Below are 19,481 nucleotides of genomic sequence, written 5' to 3' on the forward strand. Positions count from 1 at the left end.
CAAGTAATTAGAGTAATAGATTCTCTTACAATTTATAATGTATGCATTCATGGTATTTGTCATCTTATTTAGACTGAAATATATACTTTTTAAAAGCATATTATATTCTAGACATATGATTAATATCCATTCATAAACATTCAACCAATCACTCAATGCATAAACAATCAACTACCTGTGCATAATTAGGACTCTGATTGCACTAGGAGTGCTGCACATACTTCGCTGCCTTTGAGTCTTCCCTGCAATCTGAAATACGTATAAAAAGCAAAAAAGAAAATGACTGTGGCACCTTCCCCCTCATCCCCACCCCCTCCCTGGCCTGCTGCATAGGTGGGAGGGAGTCCTGACCGTCTAGCTGTGCCAAATGGGATTCAGCCCTGCTGGGGAGCCTTTTGGTCTGTGCCCTACCATTCTCTTGTGTCACAACAGTCTCCAGATGTGACATAGGTAATACTGGTAGGCTCTTGCCTACAATGACATCAAACAGAGGGCAATGAAGGAAAGGGAAGGATGAGAGAAAGAATCGCATCCACCTCTCCCTACTCCTTTTCCTGATCGAGAAGAGATGGTAAAAGGCATTCTGTGTCTCCAGGACACCAAATACAGGATGACAATGAAAACAGTTACCCAGGCTCAAAGTCCAGGGATATTCCAAATTCTGGGCGAGATTTCAAAGTATCCCCCAACTATGATTAAAACAAGTAAATCTTTGCCACACTTTACACTGGATCAGCTCTATGCAGTGTTTGGTCAGTACAAATCTGATTCAGGAAATTTCCTCATTAAGTGTAAGTGTAAATGATGTGCCCTAAAATAAGCTTAAAGGAAACATTGTATGCCAGATTGAACCATGTTTAAAATATCAGACCACAGACTTATGATACAACGTAACTGTAAACTATCTCTGTTGCTTCTTTTGAATTGTGGCTGATCTCTGGAATACCTTTAAAATGCAAGAGAATAACACCATAAGGTTGGGATTTCTACAAACAACTTCATTATACCACAGGCAGTGCCAGGAGGAGGATAATGGCCTATGGCCTTTAGCTGTCAAGAAAATAAGACACCAAATAAAAATAGATGGCTCCATTCTGTGACATTTTCTCTGCCTCCCTTTACCACCACTGCATGATTTTGAAAAGTATCAGCAACTAGAACAGTATTCTAGTCTTATCTTATCTTATTTATATGAGAATAAATGTAATTGCACACTATGTGTATCTTAAATCTAGACAGATAATATTGTCTATGAAATAGGATGTTGTGAAGCTGCAGTCTTTTCCACATTTAATTTGGGAAAAAGTGAAGTTTGCTTTTGGACAAGCATGTGTAGGAATAATAAACACAGAGGATGGAGAAAAACTGGTCCTATACTCATGCTGCCTAGGAAACATCAGGGTAAGTATGATTAAAGCACGGATTATAGGAAAGAAAGTAAGGAGGGTGGAGATTGGGTTCTGGGCATTTAAGGCTGCTTCAGAAGGCAATTCTGGTAGAACATGTGAATTCTCCTGCCCCTTAAAAGAGCAGCAAACATTGCCTTTGAGATTGAGGATTTGGATGAGGTAGCTATATTTTCCCTGTAAGCAATGGAAAGAGGTGAAATGTATTTTCCAGAATAGAACGTTTTAGGATAGCAAACATTGTGTTGTTGGAGGTGATTAAAGAGTTCCTTCTGGGCCAAGATAATCCTTCTTAAAAGGATAAATGTTGGAAATGCTGAAAAGGAGGATGATTACGCAAAAGCAAGTTCCAGTGTGGGAAAATGTGCTACTTATCTCCTGCTAGGATTAATGAGAGGTTGCAAATGGCTGAAGTTCACCTAGCAGGGGTCACTCTACACTCTATACCAGGTATGGGTAAACCCAGGCCCGGGGGCCGGGATGTGGCCCCTTGGGCTCTTTTCTCAAGCTCTTCTCTCTCACACCATCATATCCTTCCCTGCTTCCTCCTTTCCTCCCTCCCTCCCTCCCTCTTTCTACCTCCCTCTTTTCTTCCCTTCCACTCTTCCTTCCTTCCCTCTTACCTCCTTCCCTCTCTTTCTCCTTCCTTCCTTCCTTCCTTCCTTCCTTCCTTCCTCCCATCCTTCCTTCCTTCCTCCCTCCCTTTTTGTCTTTCCTCCCTCCCTTCCCTCTATTCCCTTCCTTCCCTTCCTCCCTCCATCCCTTCTCCTCCTTTTCTTTTTCCTTCTTCCTTTCTTCCTGGGGGATGTTAAGCTGGAAGAAGAGAAGGTAGAGGGAACATGAGAGCCATGTTTCAAGATTTAAAAGGATGCCCACTGAGGAGGAGGGAGGGGGAAAACTGACTTTCTGCTGCTCTAGAGACCACGGCACAAGGAAGCAATGGTTTCCAATGGCAGGGAAAGAGATTCGACTGAAAAGATTAGGAAGAACTTCCTGAGAGTAAGAGTTGTTGGAGAGTGGCATAGGCTGTCTCTGAGTGTGATGGTGTCTCCTTCTCTGGAGGCCTTTTTGCAGAGGCCGTCTATTGGGGGTTGGACTGGATGGCCCTTGGGGATCTCTTCCAGCGCCTGGATTCTATATCAAAAGTCGGCAAAACAGAATCTAATTGATACACTGTCCACCATCTCATTCTGACCAAGGCCAGCCTTTTTGGCATCCAAATGTTTCCTGTCTTTCCTTCACTTTCTGCCTCCAAAAGAGAAGAGAAAGTAGAGTAATGGGAAAGAAGGGGACTTGGGGAGGACCCCCTCCCTCTCAGCCCATCCACCCTGCTCCGGCTTGCCATACAGCCCCCAAGTCAGAAAGTTTGCCCATGGCTGCTCTATACAAAGCAAATAACTTTTGATTCTTTTTTCTTTCTTTCAGAGTTTTGGAAGAAGAAGCAGCAACTATTTAGGGCACAGCGGTTTTCTTTTCTCTAAGACAATGGACAAGAGAGCAAGATATCAACATGTCTTTTTAAAGAAGATGACTCTATTCCTGAGGCACTTTTTGCCTTGTTTTCGTGTGGGGGATGTGTGACATCCAATCTGTGTATTCTAAATGCATGCCAGTGGCAACACACTGTTCCTAAATTTGTCATTTCTCATTTCCACACCCAAACCCAGCAGATAACCAAATATGTCAATGAGGAAACCTACTGAATTTACAGGGTTTTCAGTTGTTAAATGGTCATAGTTAAGGGGCTGAATTTCAGTGTTGGTCCAAGGTCAGAGGAAGAAAGGGAAAACAGAATTAGTTTGGTCTGCCAACTGTTGACCTTGAGTTCACCTCCCAACAGGTACCCTGTTCTGTCAATCCTGATGGGTACCAATGGGCATTGGTTAAATCATGCTTGGTAGTAACACATACTCCTCAGACAACTTCTGTAGAACACAATGTCATTCCAACAAGGGACATCACCAGGGACCTCATCATATTGGCCAACAGAATCGCCACAAATCATGGCAAATCCGGTGATGCCTGTTGAGGGATGTGGGGAACCTGTTGCCCCACGCCTCGCCTGATTTAGTAGAAACGCCATCCCACAGAGGGAAGTGTCCGCCACCTGGCTTCCCCCGTTGTTTGCAATGAAACACAAGAAGCCTCCTGTGTTCCTGAGAGGGCATACACGAGTTCTGCTTTAGTTTAGCCACAGAGCTCCGCCAGAAGTAGCTGTACATCATGGGGTGGAAGCCAGTGGGCTTCGTGGCTAAACTAAAACTGAACTGGCATATACCACCAAAAACAGCCCCATCTGATGAGGTTATAAGTCGGAACCACCAATGTTCATTTTAAAGATAGTGGTAACACATATTTTTCTGCTTTTGAAAGCATATTCCTAAGTCAGATAATATATATCTAGACTGTTTCTGCAACACTTTAAAATGCATGTTTGTCATTCAAAATCTCCTTCTAACCCCAAGCCATGCCTGTCCAGTAACACCAAAGATGAAACTCAGTTTTTATACCCCAGCCAAGTTAAATAATTGCTGAACTAATTGAACTGACTTAAGTGTTTACTTGCCAAATTCACATGGAATCTTACTGAGACTGAATCCACACTGCCCTATATCCCAGGATCTGATCCCAGATTACCTGCTTTGAACTGGATTATATAAATCTACACTGCTAGATAATAAGAGATAAGCAGATAATCTGGGATCAGATCCTAGGATATAGGACAGTATAGATCCAACCTGAGACTAGCAGATAGATTAAGCCCCAATCCCCCTTTTCTTCAGTTTGTAGTAAAAGAAAAGAACTGCTGAGCTTGCTCCAAATTCCCAACCCTATTTTCTGATAACACTCGAATCATGTTTAATATCTCAGAAATCTTACCTAGCTGCCATGTTCCCAGCTGTTTACTTTCACTACTAAACCTGGATGACACCTTTTCAAGTTGCAGTTGCAATCTCCCACCTTTCGCCATTCCCATATCCTCCTGTTTGCTGCTAACTGTTGAATGCTGGTCAGCCTAATTACAGTATATTTCCTCATCAGTACAAAGGGAGTGAGAATCAGTTCAAAGAATCATCAAACATCTCTGAGCTTGTTCCATTTCGTGCTGTAAGTGCCAAGATTTATGAATGCCAACTCCCACTTCCTATTCCAAGGAAATAATGACGCATCCCAACATTCTGCTGCCTACCCTATGTTTCTTTAAGAAGAGATTAAGAGATACTTGAGGTGTTACTTGGGGAAGCACACAAACAGGAAACTTTTTGCTCACATGCAGCGTGAAGCTCAACCTAGGGAGGAGGACTGTGCTCTGAAAATCTGCCCTTGGTTCTATCACATTATGTAACAAAATTTGAAAAAAAAATCTGTTCCTCATTTGAATGCATTATTTTCTATTTAATTGTGTGGTGCTTATTTTGAAAGTAGTTGTTATGCTCCAGATACTTTGTTTTTGTGGCTGCCACAAACTATATTGAGTTGGTTGAAACTCTATGAGATACTCATTGAAAAACTTTAGCAAAAAGTTTTTGCAGTTTAATAAACTTTCCCCATGTTTTTATGATAGAACTAATTAGGACATGACATTTATAACTCGAGAACAAAGACCGTATTACATAGTGTAATGGGTGTGCTAAGCTGAATGGAGTTGTTGTGACAATGCCTTTGTGTCACGGGGGTTATATTTTTAACTTTCTTGTGACGAATACCCTCCATTTTCTTCCAAGCAAGCTGCTTCCCAGCTGCTGAGGCTGGAGGCAGGCGGAAGGGGGGGGGGGTGAGGGAGGTCCTCTGCCTTGCTGGGGTCCCCATCAGTTTGGTCCTCGAGAGGGATGGGGGAGGGCTGGATCTACACTACCATATAATGCTCTTTCAAAAAGCAGATTAACTGCACTGCATTTGACCATATGAGTCTACACTGTCACATAATCCCCTTCAATGCAGTTAATCTGCATTCTGAAATGGCATTACAGGCAATCCCTGAGTTACAATCATCCGCTGTACAAATGACTCATACTTAAGAACAGGTGAGACAACAGGAAGTGAGAGAAATCTACCCGTAGGAAGGGAAATTCACTCCTGAAAGAGTTATGATGAGGAAAAGGTGTTTCCACTTTATCACCAATCCTTGTTTTCACAACAAGCCAAACTCTTCTAAATCCAATTCTCACAGGGACAGAAAGTGTGGTGAAATCTTCTGAACAGGGGCACAGACAGCAAAACAAACACCACAGGGGTGTTCACCTTCCCTATGCGCGCTCTCTCTCCCTCTCCCTCTCTCTCTCTCTCTCTCTATATATATATACAGATAGAGGTACAAAATATATAGCTGGAGTTACACTTAAGAATATACCTGTTCAGCCTTCAACTGAAGAACAAACCAACAGAGCCTGTCTCATTCATAACTTGGGGGCTGCCTGTATATGGCAGCGCTGATATAGCCGGAGGAGACCAATGTCTGCCCTACACAAGCCCTTTTCCAGGCACCTTGGTCTCTTTCCTGATCGTCCATCTCTGAGCAAGTGCGCCACAAACTCCAAAAAGGCGGCTTTCAGACTGGAATGCCCTGCCGCTCCTTTCCACTTCCCAGGCCCCCATCAACACAGCCATACAATGCAGTCTGCAACTATAAGGCACTATACGGTCAGTGTACGGGGCCCCTTCTACACTGCCACATGAAATGCAGATTATCTACTTTGAACTGGATTATACCCACTTCCACACAGCTGAGATAAAATCCACATTGAGCAGGATTCTATGGCAGGGTGTACTCAAATGATCCAGTTCAAAGCTGATATTGTGGATTCTTTGCCTTGATATTCTGAGTTATGTGGCTGTGTGAAAGGGCTCCAAATGGCAGTGTAGACTCATATGTGGATTATCTGATTATATGGCAGTGTTGAAGGGGCCTGAGCCTCCACTGATCATCCAATGCAGTTTAAGGGTACAAGAAGGCCCCAGTTAGGTAGGGATCAAGTGTGAGAGTCTCCCAATACTTCAGAACCCCCCCCCCTCCATTGAGTATAAAGAATCTTGCAGTTTAGATCAGGAGGGGAGCAGCTAGGTAGGGATCAAGCGTGAGAGTCTCCCAATACTTCAGAATCCCCCCTCTCTCCACTGAGTATAATCTTGCAGTTTAGAGGGGGGGCAGTCTCCCTCCCTCTTGTTTTTGGGGGAGGGGCTTTGCAGGGTCTGTTTCCCTCACCAAAGGGGCTAAAGTTCTGCCTCCCCCTCTGCAAAGAATGCCTGGGCTCTCCCACCTCATTCCTGAGGCTCAACTGCACTTTGGGCTGACTTTTGTTTTCTTTTCCCAAAGAGGCAAGAAGGGAGGGGGGTCCTCAGGGGGAGGAAAAAGGAAGAAGGCGCTCCCAAGCCACTAAAGTGGAAAGGCTGAAGAAAGGGCCCTACGATTTCTGTTGATCCCAGATCCGGCAGGGCGGACTCGGGGTCCTTCCACACAGCCATATAACCCAGAATATCAAGGCAGAAAAGCCCACAATATCTGCTTTGAACTGGGGGCCCTTCCACACAGCTGAATAAAACCCCAAATCAGGCCCATAGCCAGGGGGGGCTTGAGGGGCTTCACTCCCCCCCCCCCCGAAATTCTCAGGGTGGTCTGCGAGAAAGCCTTACTGGTACATTATTTAAACTATTATGCTTATTCATATCAATATATCCCATATGCATGGGGGTATTGGAATAACGATACAAAAGGTTTGCTAGGGTAGATCCTGACCCCCCCCCCCAATCAAACTTAGCCCCCCCCCCAATCAAAATCCTGGCTATGGGCCTGCCCCACATTATCTGCTTTGAACTGAGTTATATGTGGCAATGTGGACTGCTTTGAACTGAGTTCAATCCAATCCATTAAGCCTTTGAACTGAGTTATATGTGGCAATGTGGGCTCAGACAACACAGTTCAAAGCAGATATTGTGGGATTTTCTGCCTTGAGATTCTGAGTTATGTGGCTGTGTGGAAGGGACCTGAGTCCACACTGCCATATAATCCAGTTCAGAGCAGCAAAAGTGGGATTTTACCCTGTGTGGAAGGGGCATTTACTTATTTATTTATTTCGTAAATAAATTAGTACTAATAGGGGGCAGAGAAAAAATAGAGCTACTCAACAACTTTGTTGCCTCAGTATTGTCCCAAAAGGACAATAGTGTTCAACTTGGGGAAAATGTAGCAGATTATTATTATTTCATATCACAAGGATTGCATAAATTAATACAAAACTGATAAAAATAGAAGGAGCACAGGTGGCTAAATATCTTTTGACCAAAAACGGGCAACAGCAACGGCATTGTCTGTAGCTTCCAACAACTCTTCCTCTGCACATGAGGCAGGACGTAGTGGACAAGCATCCAGATGCGGACAGAGTTGTCTGTTCTGCTCCACAGTCACACAAGGTGTGGGATGCTTTTAGGTAGTGCCATATTGCCAGGTTGTCTTTTGTTCTGCCCACTCCACTTCTGAGTCTGTTCAGGGACTTCCAAGTTGCCCCTGGAGGAAGACCCTCGTGGGAGGGGGGCATCAAGTTGGGGTTTCCTTGTTTAGCTGCCCAGAGGGGCATAAAAGGGCCCTGCTCAAATAGGAGGCGTTTCCGAAGGCACCTCTGTGTATGTGTGTGTGTGTGTCTCGCGACCTGTTTGGCGGGAACCTGGAGGCAGCTTGAGAGGGTCTCGCGCCGCCAGAAAGCCCTGCCTTGCCTTGTCCCCCCCCCCCCCCTTCTCCGCCCGAAAAGGAGCCACAACAGCCGCCCCGCCGACCAAAACAACAACAAAGCAGAACCCTTTTCCCGCCCTCACCTCGCTCGACGCGACCATGGCATTCGTGGGCCCGTCTGCAAGGCAGCCGACATGAAGAGAATAGGGCTCGGCTGCTCCTGCTCCTGCTGTTGCTCCGACGGCGGAAAGAGGCAGAGGTCCCGGGGCTGCGAACGCGGGGAGGCGCCTTCCGGCTCTGAGCCCCGCGAGCCCGCATCGGCTCCAGGCGCCGCCGCCCGCCCGCTCGCTCGCTCTCTCGCTCTCGCGCTCCGCCAGATGGCCCGGGACGTTAACCCCTTGGGCGCCGCAGTCCCGGCGCGCGCGCGGGCCTCAGAGCCCAGGACACGAGCCCTCAGGGCCCTCGCGCGCCTTCGACGAAGAGCCAGTTGGGGCCAACGTCCTCCTCTCTCTCACACGGGCGCCGGTCCGCCTCTCTCACAGCCTGTTTCTCCAGAAGCGGAGAGCGGTCCACGGGCAGCCCCTGACTTACACACACCCCACTTACAAACAACTCCTAGTTAAGAACAGGGGGGAGACAACAGGAAGCGAGAGAAAGCTACCTCTAGGGGCCCTTCCACACAGCCCTATATCCCAGAATATCAAGGCAGAACATCCTTGAGGGGGCTGAGGGGGAAAAGGAAGGGGCCTGAGGCTGTTATTGTGGGATATTCTGCCTTGATATTCTGGGATATAGGGCTGTGTGGAAGGGCCCTGGGTTATCAGAGTCCATACTGCCCTATATCCCATTTCAAAGCAGAAAATGTGGGATTTTATTTAGCTCTGTGGAGGGGGCCTTAGGGCCTTTCCACACAGCCCTATATCCCAGAATATCAAGGCAGAGCATCCCACAATAACAGCTTCAGGCCCTTTCCTTTTCCCCCTCAGCAGTTTAAGCGGCTGAGGGGGAAAAGGAAGGGGCCTGAGGCCGTTATTGTGGGATTTTCTACCTTGCTATTCTGGGATATAGGGCTGTGTGGATGGGGCCTGGGTTTTCAGAGTCCCCACTGCCTTATATCCCACTTCAAAGCAGATAATGTGGGATTTTATTTAGCTGTGTGGAGGGGGTCTCAGGCCCTTCCACACAGCCCTATATCCCATGGCAGAAAATCCCATAATACCTGCTTTTAACTGGGAGTCCATACTCAGATAATTTTTTTTTTTTTTGTCGTGTCAGGAGTGACTCCTGGTGTGAGAGAATTGGCCGTCTGCAAGGACATTGGCCAGGGGACGCCTGGATGTTTTGATGTTTTTATCATCCTTGTGGGAGGCTTCTCTCATGTCCCCGTATGAGGAGCTGGAGCTGATAGAGGGAGCTCATACGCCTCTCCCCAGATTCGAACCTGCGACCTGTCAGTCTTCAGTCCTGCTGGCACAGGGGTTTAACCCACTGCACCACCATGGGCTCCGATACTGATATCATGATACTCATATCATGATCACTCAGATAATGTGTGGTGTTCTCACTTGGTATTCTAGGATATAGGGCTGTGTGGAAGGGCCCTGGGTTATCAGAGTCCATGCTGCCATATATCCCATTTCAAAGCAGAAAATGTGGGATTTTATTTAGCTGTGTGGAGGGAGCCTCAGGGCCCTTCCACACAGCTCTATATCCCAGAATATCATGGCAGAGAATCCCACATTATCTGAGTATGGACTCAGATAACAGCTCATAGCAGATATTGTGGGATTTTCTGCCTTGAAATTCTGGGTTTTATGGCTGTGTGGAAGGGCTCTGAGGCCCCTTCCAGACATCTAAATAAAACCCCACATTATCTGTTTTGAACTGAAATATAGGGCTCTCACTTTATAACTTTTCAAGTTCTCAACTCCTCTCGGGAAAGGAACAGAATTTAAAGTGACTGTAGAATTGCTCCTGCTTTTGTCGATAAGGGCCCTTCCACACACCCATATAATCCAGGATATCAGGTAGTTAATCCATAATACCTCCTTTTATCTGGGTTATCTGAATCTACACTGCCAGTTCAAAAGCACATAGCAAGAGTGAGAACTGTTAACTCCTAGTAGAGAAGGGGAATCGTGAACTTATTGTTGTTATTATTATTTGTACCCCACTTTTTTCCTCTTAAGAAAATACTCAAAGTGACATACCAATATAATACAAATTAAAACCTAAACACATAAAACATTAAAATGGAATTTTAAATGCTTGGGTCAACAACATATGAAAAATATCTTGGAGTCTTAGTGGACACCAAGTTGAACATGAGACAACAGTGTGATGCAGCAGCTAAAAAAGCCAATGGGATTTTGGGCTGCATAAAAGGAATATAGTTTCTAGATCAGGGGAAGTAATGGTCCCTCTCTATTCTACTTTGGTCAGACCTCACCTGGAATGCTGTGCCTAATTCTGGGCACCACAGTTCGAGAGAGATATTGACAAACTGGAAAGCATCTAGAGGAAGGCAACTAAAATGATCAAAGGTATGAAAACCATGCCCTGTGAGGAGGATCTGTTTAGCCTGCAGAAGAGAAGGTTAAATGGAGACATGATAGCCATATATAAATATGTGAAAGGGTGTCATAAGGAAGAGGGAGCAGGCTTGTTTTCTGCTGCTCTGGAGACTAAGATTCAGAGCAATGGGTTCAAATTCAGGAAAGGAGATTCCACCTGAACATTGGGAATAACTTTCTAACTCTAAGAACTGTTCAACAGTGGAACTCTCTGCTTTGGAATGTGGTGGAGACTCCTTTGGAATGTGGTGGAGGATTTTAAACAATATGCTGAATGGCCATATATCGGGGGTGGGGTGCTTTGATTGTGCTTTTCCTGCATGGCAGGGGGTTGGACCTGATGGCCCATGTGGCCTCTTCCAACTCTATGATTCTATGAATTAAATATTAATGGTATTAAAAATAAACAGTTAAACTGATTAAAAATCCATTCATAGCTAAAACCACAGCATCCTCTGACTTGATCTTCAAAACCTCCTGCCTGAATAAAAAGGTATCTACCTGCCTCAGAAAGGATAGTAGGAAGGGGGCATTCTGGCTTCCCTGGGCAGCTACTGAGAAGGTCAGGTCCTTACAGTTTAAATACATTTATTAATTGTGTGTTTCCCCCCAAAATTATATCAGTAACAGCCTGTTCAAGAGTGGGTGTGAATCTACCACATTTTTGTAAGTAAACATTACACAACAAAAAACCCTCCATATTTCTTATTGTCTTGCTTTATAGACCTCTTCCTGGGGTTATTTGGGGTGTTGTTTCAGAAAATTGCATAGATAGACCACATCAGCTCTAATTCCTTCAACATGATTCTCATGGTTTTCTGAGGGTAAGCAGATGAATACAGGTAGATGACATGGGTTCTGTATCTCAAAACTCGAACTGATAGAGGGAACCAGGAGGTCAAATATACCCAGAAACAGGTCTAACATCTGAGGCACCAAAATGCATCTTGGCCAGTGTTGTTAGAATAAAGTCTGAGGACTATCTCAACACTGGCAAACACTGAAAACCAGTTCCCAAACATTTTCCTTCTTTAAACAGATTCCATTAGTTCACCTATTAGGGTGATGATAATTTGAGTGATGCCTCTTTAATGTTCTACCTGGATTTGCTTGGCTAAATCCTAGTGTTGATGAGAGATTCCTGGATTCAAGCAGAACAAGGAGATCCAGTTAGAACTAACATCTTGAAGTTGTGGATAAAGACTTCCACAGGACACCCTTTCCAACACAACAGTTGAAAATCTTATCGATTTGTCTAAAGTACTGTACCCTCCCTAGGACAGAGATCAAGGTTTGGTTTATGATTATTCATACACTGCATGTATGATAATAAATTGTCTAAACATTGTCTAACATCTTGAGGAAGATCCGAAGTTGCCATACGAAATTTCAGCCAATGATTTTTTTAGTTCAGTGCTGTCAGCTCTCCTGTGGTTCTCCATATTTTTAATCCTAGCTGGAAATCAAGGGAAATTAAACGTGGGACACAGCAGGGGTGTGATCTCCCATTGATCTCACCTACCATTCCTGCATGATATCATAATGTTGGCCTGTTTCACAAGCATAGCAATGAAACAATTCTTTCCAGCAGATCATTTTCATTTTATAGTTGAAGCACTAGTCATAGCAAAGACATAGGCATTCTGACATTTAAAAGACAGAAACCAGGACACATGTGGCCAAGCAACATCAGAGCGTGGTCAAGATGGCAAAGGTTATTGAAGAGGAAGAATAAGAGACTACAGCCCTTTGCTTTTGCCTGAGCCTACTGAGAAGGGCCAGATTCTGCCCTCATCTTCTGTTCACCCCACCCCACCCCGTTGAGTTAGTGGTTTACTATAGTTGAGAGTAACTGAAGTAAAATGAGGGCAAAATGGGAAACTATGAGGAGGAGACAGCAATTCCACATCATAAAATTGTGCTACAGAGAACTAATCCAACTATCAAATCAGGGAAAATGAAAGATATGCAGACAGGACTTGAATCATGCTTTTATTCGACAACTGGGTCACCCTGATTCCCACTGAGTTATATTTCTGTGGGAAAAGGAACTACGATCCTCCCATAACTAATTTACGATGACCCTCCCATAACTAATTTACATAAAGCGCATTGAAATCCATTTTATTATCTCCACCATATATGGAGAACCACCTTGTCCGTCTGTGCCGCCATCCCCCCCCTTACAGACATCACTACCTCAGATGCTTGCCATAGATGCAGGCGAAATGTCAGGAGAGAATGCCTCTAGACCATGGCCATATAGCCTGAAAAGACCTACAACAACCCATGTCAAATATTTATGCCAGATGGCAATGTAAAACTTGTTTTCATTTACCAGTAATTTTGAAAATATTTGGAGACACACTGATAAATATTTAAAAGGATGCTATCACCAGCCAAATATAAACAATTATATTTGGACCTTGATCAAATTTCCAACAGGTAATGCAACATGCTCACATTATCAATAAACACAAATATGACATATTTTTCACATATACACATCTATGGGAACATATATCTATAAAAATCATGTAATATATAGAATCACTTATTAGTTTCATTCAATTAAGGAATTTAAAGTAGCTTTCCAAAGTATATACATTATACCTGCCTTATCATCATGATTTCACTGCTTGGAACAACTTTCACATTGGAATGACCAGGAATTTTTCTTTTGCTGGAGCTCTTTTACAGTCCTCTGGTTTTCTTCCAGTCTGTAAAGTAATTCATCCCTTTAGCATTTCACATCTTCCATCAAGAGAGTAACAAAAAAATCCCTCTTATAACAAAAAGATAACATTCCCAACAGTTTCATTCTGTATTTGCTGTTCTATAGTGAAGGCGGCAGTTTTTTCGAGCTGCTGCCTGCACTCTAGAGAAGGAAATCTTGTCCTTACAGATAGGAATTCTCACTCCACAACAGCTAAAGGGTTAACAATTTGACATGCATGCACAGCCTGTGAAGCTGCAGTCACCAATACGCTCTCCTCTCCAAGTTTAAGGAAAGGGAATAAGCAAAAACTCCCAATCCAATTAGCCTACAGAGTTGCTTCACTAGGTTTCCTAAGATGAAAAACAACCAGCAACTTGTGTTGCTCTCAACTACAAAGGTTCCTGCCATTCCCTACTTTTGCCTCTGACCTCCTGTAATGAACATGCCTTGTAATTTAATACACAGCACCTAATCTTGCCAGATACGCAGGCATGTGGCAGGGAACTATTTTAGCAATGTTGAAAAAAGAAGACAACTACATTGCTTGTAGTTTTCTCAACTATAGTTGAGATTTCTTTTTCAGTTTCCTTTGGATCCCTCCCTCCCCCAAGAGCTTATCTTCCAAAAAATTCTGCAAAGGCTACAGCTTCTTCCATATTTGAAAAGTGTTTTGAACTGTTTCTGGGCACTTTAGATGCCTTTAACCATGACCCACAATGTAATAAAGCCCAAACAAATGCAATGGTGGAGGTCACTATGTTAAAAAAATTGCACTGCTCATCCAAATCTCTCCCAGCTGTCCTCTTCCTCCTTCAAGTTTATGGCAAAGATTTTTTAACAGTTCAAATACTGCCACCTACAGTCAAACTTCCTAATAGCCTGTGGCACTGAAGCAGCCAAGGAGTGGAACCAGGGCTTGGGGAAAAGTGGACAGGAGCAAAGGCGACACTTGTGCAGATCGCATGCCAAGCACAGGCACACATTGACCAATATTCTGTCACCATCAGTACTCAACGAGACCCTGGAGGCTGATGGTTCTGTCTCTGTCCTGGATAAAGTGTTGCTTCTCTTCAGAGCTGGGAGCCAGGAATGCCTCCCCTCTGTGCTCAAAAGTAGCTGAAATGAGCCTTGATGTGCAAGTAGTGGACCTATACAAACAGAAGTGTACCCTTAGCAGACAAGCCGAGAAGAAAGCCTCAACTGCTTCTGTAAATATTCTGGCAGAGATGTATAGTCTGTCAGCCTGATGGCCACAGTGGCCTTGTTTTCATACATCTTCAGTTAATAACCATCATTATTTTCTTGGAGAAGATAAAGTACCACCTTTGGTGATGTCACTGGAGTAATCTAGTAATGAAACATCATGACACAAGGAGTAGATAGCACTCTAGCCCACTGAAGATACTTTTAAGCTGCAGTCACGCCAGCCACATGACCTTGGAGGTGTCTACAGACAACACCAGCTCTTCAGCTTAGAAATGGAGATGAGCACCACACCCCAGAGTTGGACACGACTGGACTTAATGTCAGGGGAAAACCTTTACCTTTTATAGAATAAAAATAAGATGGAGAAGAGGAGGTGGAGGAGCAACAGCTCAGAACTGTGGTTAACATGTATGTGTACGTATGAGTTTAGGAGAAGTACTAGAATTTATAGCTGTTACAGATTGTTTGTATGGCCATTTTCTGATGTGGCTCAGAAGAGAAAGGTCATCCAACACAGAAACCGTTTATATGGAATTGATCCTTGGTTTTTGGTGGGGGTTTTTTGTTCTTGTTCTGGGACTCCCTATGGATAACAAAATTTGTGAATGCTCAAGTCCTGTTACACAGTCCCTCAGGTTAAGAACAAGATAGGATTTGTAGATTTGTTCTTAAGATGAATTTATATGTCAGTCAGAACAGGGACATTTTAAAAGTGTAACTGCAGCCATACATGCACACACACACACAAGGGGCTGCTGATAATCTCTCTGGCTTCGTGTTCTTGTTTTGTTTCTATGATAACGGTGGCACAGTGGGTTAAACAGCTGAGCTTGTTGTTCTAAAGGTCACAGATTCGAACCCAGGGAGTGGCGTAAGCTTCTGCTGTCAGACCCAGCTTCTGCCAACCTAGCAGTTTGAAAACATGCAAATGTGAGTAGATCAATAGGTACTGCTCCAGCGGGAAGGTAACGGTGCTCCATGCAGTCATGCCGGCTGCATGGCCTTGGAGGTGTTTACAGACAATGCCAGTTCTTTGGCTTAGAAATGGAAATGAGCACCACACCCCAGAGTTGGACATGACTGGACTTAATGTCAGGGGAAAACCTTTACCTTTTGTATAGAACTCATATATAGTTCTAGATAGCACAGGGAAGAGTTAACACCCCTGTGACATTTGTTTTGTTCTCTGTGCCCCTGTTCAGAAGATTTCACCTCACTTTCTTTTCCTATGACCATTGGATTTTGAAATTTTTGGCTTGTCGTGGAAACAAGAATGGGTGATAAAGCTTCAATGGAGACACATTTTTTCCATGATTACTCTTACAGGAGTAGATTTTTCCTTCCTACATGTAAATTTAATCTCAGTGCATGTTGTCTTGTGCCCATTTATATCTAGGAGCAGTATGTAAGTCGAATGTTTGTAACTTGGGGACTGCCTGTATATAGTGGCATAACATCGCAGTCTCACGATGATGAAATTAGATATGTGAAGTGTACATGTGAAAAAAAATGCCTGGTCTAGAATTAAACTGTCAATTTAGGTTGATCTCCATAGACCCAATACTTATAGAAAACAGTGGGGTGAAGGGGAGAAAAATAGAAACATAGAGGAGATGAGATGAGAAATAAAGAAAGACCAGTTCTTTTAACAATTGCCTTTTGCAATAGCGCCATATTGTGGTTGAAATATTACATTAAAATTGAAATGATCTAGATGTGCATGTTCAGATAAGTTCAGAGAATCCATTGCATTTTTGTAAAACTGGCTCTGACCCAGTCATAAGAAAAACATACAAGATTGCAATGAAGTTGTTCCCTAAGAAGATAGCTCTAGAATGATTAATAAAAAGGATTTTGTTAATCTTCATCTCTTCTATCCCCACCTCCATTTACTAATTCCTGCATCAGATAAGTGTAATGATTGTGAGTAATTGGATTACTTTGCAGCCAAAGTCTGTCTACTCTTCAATCACTGTTGGTTTTGAAGGCTGGGTCTTAGAAACTAAAAAAGTAATAGATATTGTCTTGAATAGTTTTAGAAATCAAAAATAAAATATGTGATGGAGTCAGTCGTAATCCTTTTTAAAGCAAGCAGAAGAATCTGCCTCTGTTATATAAAATGATTTTAACATAGACTGAATGATACGTGTATTTTATTTATCTAAAATATTTCAATGGTTAATTTCTAGATAAAAGGAAAGAAGAGAGCTTCAGGTCTGTCTGAAAACTCTAGCCCATAATATTAATAATAGTTGTTTATTTACTGGCAAGGCTGTGGGTATGCACTCTTTACCTGTTGAAAGGAAATTTTATTAACTCATCTGTACTATCATTTTCCCATCGTGGTCAACTGTGAATCGCACATATGGTAACTTCTGCACCTGAGCATATATTTGAAAACTTTTCTGGCTGTTAGCCCTGCCCACTCTCCCCTTGTGAGTATAAGTAGCTGGTTGGTGGAGCAACTGCCTCAGTTCTCTTCATCCACCACTCTGTTAGCAGCTGAGAACCTTTGTTTATGTGACTAGCTTTTTTGGACTGCCTGATTGACTAAACTGGACTGTCTATCGTTCTCTGACTTTCTCCACTCTGACCTGGTCTGCTTGCTGGATTTCTGACTTTAAGTATTCTCCTTTCAAGCATCATGGTACTTACAGTGCACTTTTTCATGGAACCTGATCTGAAACAAAATTTAAGGATTGGGTTGTTGTAGTTTTTCGGACTGTATGGCCATGTTCTAGAAGCATTCTCTCCTGACGTTTCACCTGCATCTGTGGCAAGCATCCTCAGAGGTTGTGAGGATGCTCACAACCTCTGAGAATGCTTGCCACAGATGCAGGCAAAATGTCAGGAGAGAATGCTTCTAGAACATGGCCATGCAGCCCGAAAAACCTACAACAACCCAGTGATTCCGGCCATGAAAGCCCTCAACAAAATTTAAGGTTTGTTTATGGTACCACCCAAACATTGTTTTCAAGACAGTGCATTCCATTGGCCAACATTTTTAACTGTCAATAAGTTCTTCCTAATATTTAGGTGGAATATCTTTCCTGAAATTTGAATCCATTGGTCCATGTCCTAAGACCTTTCTACACTGACTATATAAAGCAGTTTGAAGCCAACTTGAGGCTGTGGTGACCACAAAACACACACCAGGAATGTGTATTGCAGTATGCATATAAGGATATACCATGCATTAAAAATTCTCAGGAAAGTCCTAGTTTAGACAAAAAAAATTGCTATTCAGCAGATGCCAATATATTCCAGATCCAGGGCGAAATTGACTGCACAAAATGCAGAGCATATTGTAGACATCTGCCCCTGCTGAAGCACAGTAAAGAATCCTGAATGGGGATTGTTGAAAAATGCTCCAAGAGTATGGCTGGACAGGAAGTGGCTAATCCACCCCCTGGGAGGGGGAATTATGCTAGCTATCATTTTCCCTTCTTTTTCTACTCCCAATGACTCTGGTGCACCAATGAGCATCTTTCCCTGGCTTTGGGGAGGAAAATCCTGCAAAACAGTATGAGGCCAGATTCCATGTTTAATGTAACCATCTTCCTGGCTTCAAACTGGTTCCAGACATGGCACTCTGATCACCTGCACAACTAAACCAATTCCTCCCAAACCAATTCCAAGTTGGATTATAGTGTCAGAAGAACCCTTAGCTTCTAGAACAGCAAAACAAACTTGCTTCATCTTCACTGTGACATGCTTTCAAATATTTAAACATTAATCATGTCCCTTATCAGCCTTCTGTTCTCCAAATTAAACATACACATTCCCTAGGCCACTTCACATCTTCCTTGGTTTTCAGGCTTTTGAGTATTTGGCCACCTTTCCCGGGACACATTCCAATTTGTCAATGTCCTTGAATCGTGATATCAGGAACTGAACTTAGTACGGTATTCTAGGAGACCTTTCATATTACCATATTTCCTTAAATCTAATTCTCACCTTTTTTTGGCTAAATTACATAGCCAAAAGTGAGGTATGCAATAGATTTGATGGTACACTAGAATTGTGCACATAAACTCACCTGCATCTCTCTGTCTCTAACTCACCAGCCTCAGCCTGATAGAGAGGGATGGCTTTGTTGTGCAGCAAGCGGATCTTAGCTACGTCCCATGCACAAGACACACCAGACCCATAGCCAGGATTTTGATTTGGGGGGGGGGGGGGCTGAGTGTGATTTGGGGGGGGGGGGGTGAGTCTGAGTGAAAGAGGGTCTACCCTAGCAAACCTTTTGTATCATTACCCCAATACCCCCATGCATATGGGATATATTGAGCATGGTGATTAGATCATGATATGAATAAACATAACAGTTTAAATAATGTACCAGTAAGGCCTTTTCGCAGACCACAATGAGAATTTCGGGGGGGGGGGGGGAGCTGAAGCCCCCAACCCCCCCCCCCCCCCCCCCCCCCGGCTACATGCCTGAGACACACAGAAAAGAGTAAAAATGAACAGAAAAATCTTTATTCATAAAAGCAGAGATGAAACACAAACTTGCAATGTTGCATACAAAAAACAAATAGTGCAAGAAACTTACATAGTCTTTGTAAGTAATACAAAATAAAGCATCTTCATCTTAAGTCAAATAAGAGAGCAAAAGCATAAACCTTGAGTAACCAGCTATTCCACCATAGCCTCCTTTAGAGCAGCATAACAGCTTCTCTCCAACCTGCTCCCTAGAGCACAGCCTTTGAGCATAGACCTCAGGCAAAAAGCTCTCCAGCACCCAACTGTTTTCTAAAAAAACACATACAGTTATACCCCATCGGACGTAGTCCAAGCTTGCTGGTTGACCTACATTACCAGCTGCACATAATAATTACCATCATAAGGTTTTTCTTCAACACACACATACACTTGGTCCTATTACAACTTTCTGTAATAGGCTTTTCAAC

General features: G+C 43.4%; 1 protein-coding gene across 3 annotated transcripts in view; it reads right to left on the minus strand.

Annotated features, from left to right (window-relative positions):
- The window catches only part of NTF3 (neurotrophin 3), a 68,743-nt gene extending 54,611 nt beyond the window's left edge, over positions 1–14,132 (minus strand). Inside the window, exon 1 of one of the 3 annotated variants that reach the window (XM_060778082.2) lies at positions 13,261–14,132. The gene's annotated coding sequence lies outside the window, so the exon portion shown is untranslated. Of the gene's footprint in view, positions 1–8,213; positions 8,449–13,256 lie in introns of those variants that run through there. The other 2 variants (XM_060778084.2, XM_060778081.2) reach the window with 2 other exon arrangements.
- Positions 14,133–19,481: the final 5,349 nt, after the last annotated feature.

The sequence above is a fragment of the Anolis sagrei genome, chromosome 5 (genome assembly GCF_037176765.1).
Source record: "Anolis sagrei isolate rAnoSag1 chromosome 5, rAnoSag1.mat, whole genome shotgun sequence".
Lineage (NCBI taxonomy): Eukaryota > Metazoa > Chordata > Lepidosauria > Squamata > Dactyloidae > Anolis > Anolis sagrei.